The sequence below is a fragment of the Opisthocomus hoazin genome, chromosome 7, assembly GCF_030867145.1.
Source record: "Opisthocomus hoazin isolate bOpiHoa1 chromosome 7, bOpiHoa1.hap1, whole genome shotgun sequence".
Classification (NCBI taxonomy): domain Eukaryota; kingdom Metazoa; phylum Chordata; class Aves; order Opisthocomiformes; family Opisthocomidae; genus Opisthocomus; species Opisthocomus hoazin.
The window spans coordinates 57,040,486-57,046,485 of NC_134420.1; the positions used below are offsets into that span (position 1 = coordinate 57,040,486).

The window sequence follows — 6,000 nt, forward strand, 5'->3', positions numbered from 1 at the left end:
TTGCCTCTACACTGTGCCAGCAAGCAAACTTTCCATAACAATGTGATGACCCAGACCACAGACCTGATCTGATGCTATTTTGTGTTCCAGTGGTTTATTTTTCAGACAGATCAGTTTCCTGCAAAGCTTCAGAGTGAAGCCATGTAAACAGCTCCACCAACACAGCTGAGAGGACTGTGCAGGAAGCAGGAAAAAGCAGCTGTGGGCTACAAATGTTTAAGTCAATTTTACCACTAAGCATCTATCAAGAACCTCATGGGTTCACCCTTCTAAAGCAAGACAGTTATTTGCCATAGTCCCAAGGACAGTGAAATGAGAGACTTCAGATCCCGTTTAGTTTCAGGTGATGATCTGATCTCTTTGCTTGAACACTGGAAACTAAAACACCACAGAGAGAATAAGATGAAAGCAAAATGCTAAAGCTTTACAGAGCTTCAGACAGCAAGGTATGAAATGTGTTGCACATACCACCATTGATATTCACCTGCTTCCTATCCATTCTTCTTCTTGCCCATTTCTGCTGTCCCCAAGACAATTTTCACTGTTTCCATACAAAACACACAAGGATTTCAGACCTCCTAGTACCATCATTACAATTGACATCTTTCCTGGGAGATATGCAGGACAGACTGGATGTGCACAAAACGCAAAGCTAGTTTCGAACTTTGCATCTGCAGTCCCTTCTTGTTATAGTTCAGGCATACTGGTAAGCCAACATACAAAAGAACATTCTGAAAATCCACAACTGCTTCTGCACAAAGATTTAAAGATACATTGACAAGCCTTGTTCTTCAAAGAAGCTGGGTAATGAAACAGATCAATGATTACATGACTTACTTGAAGCTCATCCAACACTCATATCTAAACTAGCATTCTCAGTCTCCACTGCATGCACAATAAAGTTTCTGCATCAGTTTTCCAGACATCTGTGAAAAAATGGTACAAGCCATTGATCCAGCAACAGAAATCAAAACTCATGTAAATATGATCAGAAAAAAACCCAAAAGAAAATTTAGAGTTAGGACTGAAACTAGCAGTTTTATAACAGGATTTGCCACAAAAGCAGTCAGATTCTCATCAGTATTATTAAGAACACTGCTATTTCTTCATAAGTGCAATCTCACATTTTATCCATAGATCTTTTGTTTGATTAAGGTGAACTACACGCAGTCCATGAGAGATGTCCATAGGTTGTTTCGATGCATCTAGCTTTTCGTCTCTGAAAGGCAGCCAGCACAGCTATCTTGGTCATCTCTGTGCAGCCGACATCAGAACACACTCCTGTTTTCTTGCATGTGCTCTGGTATATGAAGACCAAACGAGCATCAGGGTGGCAGGAGGAGCAGGGCCAGCATCACACCTCCACCGATGGCCATATGCAGGACCACAAGATACCACACCACCAATGCAGCCTGCAAAGCAGGACAGAGGCAGACATTGTCCAAGCCTGGAGTTCATCCCCTACAAGCCTCTAGATTAACTGTCATCAACAACAGCTGTAAACCTGACATCATGTATGTAGCAATTCGAAAGGCCGTTTTCAAAACGAAGACTCAATATTTTGTTAGTCTACTCGTCAAGCTCTGACAGCCCTACTGAGCAAAATTCAAACAGCTGGCTGCAAAGACAGCACATTCTACTATAATTTAAGAATGAGCAACACACCTTCACAACACAAAGTTTTAAGCTTCTCAAACAAGCTTGAAAACCAAGCGGGGAAAAAAAATTAAAAAAAAAAAATCACTATGACAAGCCCATGCAAGTCTTCCAGGAGAGCTTATAAAAATAATTCTGTTCTTTCATGTATTACTCTTTGCAAATCAGTCAATGCCAGCTATAAGCATTACACCACTACTGTATCTATGACTCAGCAAGTGAATCTGGACATATGAAGAAAATTCACTTACATTAGTAACAGGCAAGGATTTAAAGAAAGCCATCACTTACAACAATGCCACAGAAAATGATCCAATACGACTTGTGTCTGTCCTCTGCAGACTAAGACCCCCCTGGACAAGGTCCTGTGCAGCCCGCTGTAGATGACGCTGCTTTCGCAGGGGGATTGGACTAGATGACCCACAGAGGTCCCCTCCAAACCCAAACATTCTGTGATTCCTTGTATGTTTAAACATACCAAATTAGATTAGAACATCAAACTCATTTATATATTAGCTAAAGTTTGAAAGCAAGTAAAACAATGCTTAGTGCAGCTGAGCCAAAATACAAAGGATTCAATAGCTTTTTTCATCTCCATTGAACAGAAACAAACACTGGCTGTACATTCTACACAAAATACTGAACTCTTTCCAAGAATACCTCTATGTAGCTCAAGTATGCAAGTCTAACTTCAAATCTGAATAAAAAAAGAGTGATCACCAGATTCATGTTGTAACTTAAGATACAAGCTTTACTCACTAAGACAGTCATCAGAGGTTTCTGTATAAGCATGAACAGATAGCAATGTTTACACAACATTATTTGATGTAGCAAAGTAGCAAGTTCTTAAATGGCTCAGTTATGCTTTGGTCCATCAACTAAGACTAAGTTAGAATTAAATTATTCCAACAAGGAAGAAAATATCACAAGCCATACCTTTCCAATATATTATCTTCATCCAGATAGTCCAAAAAAAAAAAAAAAAGCACTCGGACCTCACCTTTTAAACACCACAGTCCACAGAGTCTGTACATTACTAAGAGACACTCATTTCACATCCTCAAAAATAGTCTCTATACAGTTCATTTTGTTATGCTGGCAGAAGACTCTTAATCAACAAGGGGAGGAGGGGAGAAAGGAGGAAAAAATATTTTCCTTGATTTCTTAAGCCAAAGGTTCAAACAGAGGGATCTGAACTCACTGCATCTAAAAAGGAATTCCCTTCCCTGCACCTCCCCATGTAATGAAGCATACCAATACAGAACTAGGATGAAAGTGGTCCACAGTTTACATCTGAAACAATAAAGGAGAATCTTAGAAGACTAATCCTCTTCCCTAATATCTTTCAGGCAAAGAAGGTAAAGCTTTAACTCATCAAGCTTCTCAGTGTCTCAAAAAGAAGTTACAAGCACTAAAGATTTTGTATCCCACTTTCTATTTTTATTTTCTCCATTTCTAAGTGAAAACAGAGCATGCAGTATGTGGTGAAACCTGAGGTGACCACATCCCAGTGGTGTATCTGCCAAACGCTTTAGATTTGTGTATTGTGTTACACTGGTTTGGAGCAAAGCCTCAAGCGATGCTACATTCCCATTCCTGAGCTAAATTCTGACACAAAGTATCATTGCACCAACACATATTTTATTACCTTACCATCATATTTTATGACAGCACTTGACGTGTGTGTCGTCTTTCACCTAACGGCCCCAAACGGGATGGCGGGGGGGGCAAGCAGAAGCACGGACAAACAGCAGAGCACTGTCCCACTGGCAGCAGGAATATTCCAGAGGCACAAGCCCGCACACCACCCGCAAAGCCCTCCGAGCTTCCCAGCAACACCACAGTGACACCAGCGTGGAGAGCAGCGAGCCGGAGTCTCACGGCCCCGGGCGGCAGCAGCGCCGAGGCCGCAGGAACCGCCGAGAGCCGGGCTGCACGGCCGGGAGCCCCGCAGCCCACGGCCAGCGGAGCGCGGCGGCTCCCGCACAGGCCGGACACCAGGGGAGCCCCGCAGCAGCGGGAGCGCCCGCCCCGTGCCGGCCCCTGCGTGAGGTGACTCCAGCCACCCCCACCGAGGGCTCCGCGGGGAGCGGCGCCGGAGGGCCGCGCCGCCCCGGGCGGGCAGCGCTCCGCAGGGGAGGGGGCGTTCAGGCAGGACCCGACGGCGAGAAGAGGCAGAGGGGAGCCCCGTGCTCCGGAGCGGGGACCCTGCGGGCTGGGCCCGCCCTGCCCCGGGAGCGGCGGGAGGGGAAGGGCCGCTCCCGGCGGCGGGAGGCCTTATGGGGCGGCGGGGGCCCGCACCCCAGCCCCGCTGCGGACGGGGAGCGACGAGGCGGGCGCGGGAGGAGTCTGCCCACAGCCGGCGCGGGGCACCGCCGGCCCGGCGGGCGTGCACCCGGCCCCCGCTCAGGGAACCCTGCCGCGGGGGCGCCGGCGGTCTCGCCCCTTCCTCTCTACCACCGCGAAGCCGAGCCCGGTTCCCGCTCACCGCGCGGCTTCCCGCGGCGCCTCACCTCCGGTAACCGCTCGCCGCCGCCATCCTCCCCGCTCAGCACTGCCTGCTCCCTCCCGGTCCTGCTCCGGCCGCCGCCATTTTGATCCGGAGCCCCAGCCTCGGCCGGGCAGGGGGGGCAGGCACGGCGCCTGCGCAGCGGCGCTGCGGCGCCCAGGCCACGTGGTCGGCGGGGCGGGCGCTGCCTGAGGGGGTGGTGGGATGGCGGGCGGGATGGCGCGCGGGCGGGCGCGGTGCCTTCGGTGCCTTCCCCTGTCACGGCTGCGACGGGGGAGGAGGCGAGCGGGGCGGCGGCGGTCCCCGTGCTGAAGGAGGGCTCACGCCTCGGCCTCGGCCAGAAGGCCAACTTGCTCTGAGAGCCTGCGCGGCTTCCAGTCAGCCCGGCGTTCGGGGTCATGGCCCGACAGCCGGCAGAGCCGGGGCGGGCGGGGTGCCGCGGGGCGGCCCTGGTGTCTGTGTGAGGGGGAGGCGAGGCCGGGCGCTGCGGAGACCTCCGTCCCCGGCCCCTTCCCGCGCGGGCGTGTTCTCCTGGCTTTGCGTGGCACCTCTCGAGTCTGTCAGACCTCAGCACGGAGGCCAGCACGTGCTCTTGGGCCCTTCGGGATTATTTAAGCTGCTTATATCAGGCATAGGTTTAACTCCGTGCGTTGCCAAACTGCTATGAGCTTGTCGCGGACAGCCCACAGTCGGATTCCAGTTTAATTGTTCATGCTAGAAATGCACACTGTTCACCTGTAAATAAACTCTCTCCACCTTCCCCATTTCTGATAACCTCTCTCAGCATCAGAAATGAGTATTTCACACATCTAGGTGACAGTAACTGCCAGCAGTAAAAATGCTTGTAGCTTTTCCCACCGTGGCTGGTACCGCTCCTGCTATGTTTTCTTCAGAGACAGGTGCGTGTAGATACAGCCAGGATCAGAATGTATCAGCCACCACGTGTGTAGGAGCACTGTTTTCTAAATCAGAGGCAGTGACCAAAAATACACCTCAAAGTTTATTAGAACAGTAAAACTGCTTAAGTAAACCAACTTGTGCTCTCCAAAAGAACTAAGCACCATGTGTCTATAAATGAAAAGTTCTGAGAAAAGAGTTTCAGGCCAGAAATCTGATGAATTCACATGGCAGAAAATATTCAGCAAGCTGAAAGCCACATCTGTGATCATTCTTGGTTGGTAAAGGCAAGCTATGACTGATTATATCCCCTCCTGACTTTGCTGAGAGTCCTTTCTGGAGGGAAGCCTTCCTCCCACTTGGCATCACGCTGTCCTCCAACCACCTCTGTAATTAACTTGCCTGAATGCAGCAGACCTCCCTAACTACCACTTGGCATAACATCCCATAATGCTGAGCAGCTTAGCAAGAAGCTAGGAAAAAAACAACTTCTAATGTATTTGTCCATGCTGTAGACTGTTTTCTAACTGGTTTCAGCCTAAAAATGGAGGAGAAACGCAGTTACTTGGGCTGATGGACAGTATCTTGTACTCCTTGGGGGTTTAACCACCTTAGTTATTTATATGGTCTCCAATATTGTGATATCTGAGAGAACCACAACATTTGACTTCCGTATCTGCGCAGAACTAGAGTGAGATGAGGGAATTTTTATAATTGCAATTTAATAGATAAAGTTCACACTGTCAGAGTTATGCTTGTATCTGTTCAAGGGGGACTATGCTCTGTAAATATTATGTCTTTGCAAGCTGTTGTTGCTGTTGTCAGGAGAGCTAAGAAAACTGATTGGCAGGCAGAGCTCAGCCGCTTTGAGCTATTGCCTGCTACAGCCTTCCCAGCGTCTATTTCTGTCTCTTGTCTTGCACCTGCCCTAACCCGCT

At 49.1% G+C, this 6,000-nt stretch overlaps 1 protein-coding gene across 2 annotated transcripts in view; it reads right to left on the reverse strand.

Annotated features, from left to right (window-relative positions):
• BTBD7 (BTB domain containing 7) overlaps window positions 1-4,272 on the reverse strand; it is a 55,451-nt gene extending 51,179 nt beyond the window's left edge. For both annotated transcript variants that reach the window (XM_075426492.1, XM_075426489.1), the window contains exon 1: window positions 4,170-4,272. The gene's annotated coding sequence lies outside the window, so the exon portion shown is untranslated. The remainder of the gene's footprint in view (window positions 1-4,169) is intronic.
• Window positions 4,273-6,000: the final 1,728 nt, after the last annotated feature.